Source organism: Myotis davidii, unplaced genomic scaffold (genome assembly GCF_000327345.1).
Source record: "Myotis davidii unplaced genomic scaffold, ASM32734v1 scaffold172, whole genome shotgun sequence".
In the NCBI taxonomy this organism is placed as follows: domain Eukaryota; kingdom Metazoa; phylum Chordata; class Mammalia; order Chiroptera; family Vespertilionidae; genus Myotis; species Myotis davidii.
In genome coordinates, this window is record NW_006284343.1 from 3,467,619 (window position 1) to 3,468,699 (window position 1,081).

At 50.6% G+C, this 1,081-nt stretch overlaps 1 protein-coding gene across 1 annotated transcript in view; it reads left to right on the plus strand.

Annotated features, from left to right (window-relative positions):
• The window catches only part of GPR142 (G protein-coupled receptor 142), a gene marked incomplete at its 5' end in the record, with an annotated part of 8,385 nt that overhangs the window by 6,280 nt on the left and 1,024 nt on the right, over nucleotides 1-1,081 (plus strand). The window lies entirely within an intron of this gene.

Genomic DNA, 1,081 nt, shown 5'->3' on the forward strand with positions numbered 1-1,081 from the left:
CCTCCCACCTGGGATCAAGACCAACCTGGTACACGCCGACTGGGAATCAAACCAGCGAACTTTCAGCGCACAGGACGATGCTCAACCACCTGAGCTGCACGGATCAGGGCTCACCTTTCTCTTCTTTGTAGTGGGTGTAGATTTAGAGTCAGTCCTGTGTCTTTAGTTTTTTGTGTGTATTTTTTAATTTACACACACACACACACACATGTATGTATATCTATATTAGAAGCCCAGCGTATGGATTCATGCACCAGTGGGGTCCCTCGTCCTGGCCTGTGCGCTCTCACAATCCGGGACCCCTCAGGGGATATCGGAAGCCCGGTGAACAGATTCAGCTTGATTCCTGCCGGCCAGGCCGAGGGACCACACTGGTGCACGAATCTGTGCACCGGGCCTCTAGTGTGCATATAAGATCTTTGGTTAATCTCTTCCTGCCCTCCCCCCTCCTCCCTTCCCTCTGAGATTCATCAGTCTGTTCCATGTTTCCATGCCTGTGCATTGAGTGTCTGCCCCCTGGTGGTCAGTGCATGTCATAGCTACCAGTCAAATGGAATAGTCGCTTAGGCATAGATAGATAGATAGATAGATAGATAGATAGATAGATAGAGATGGGGACTCCAAGACCCAGAGAGGTCACCTATTGGGTGAGTCAGGATGAGAACCCTTATGTCTTGGGCATTTCTCTCTACCCTCCACATCCACTCTTCCTTGATAAAGTCTGTGAGCTTGAGTGGGGAGGACATATTAATGCCCAGGCTCTGCCACCAGTTGGCTGTATGACCTTGGACAAATCACTCTGTGTGCCTCAATGCCCCATCTGGGCTCCTTGAGCTAGAGAATGCTGTGTTCTGAGGGGATGGCAATGCTACAGTGACTGAGGCTTTAACACACTCTGCACATTTTTCTGGGCAGCTGGGCAGTTTTAAATGTGGTCTCCTTTCTTCTCGTCCTCACTCCCCGCCAGTGTTTTGCCCTTGAGGGGCTTCACTGAATTTTCCTTTTCTTTTTGTCCAAAAGAAGAGGCAGGCGGGTTGGGTAAAAGGGTCCACAGCTGTTCACCTCTTCCTGGGCGCCAGGG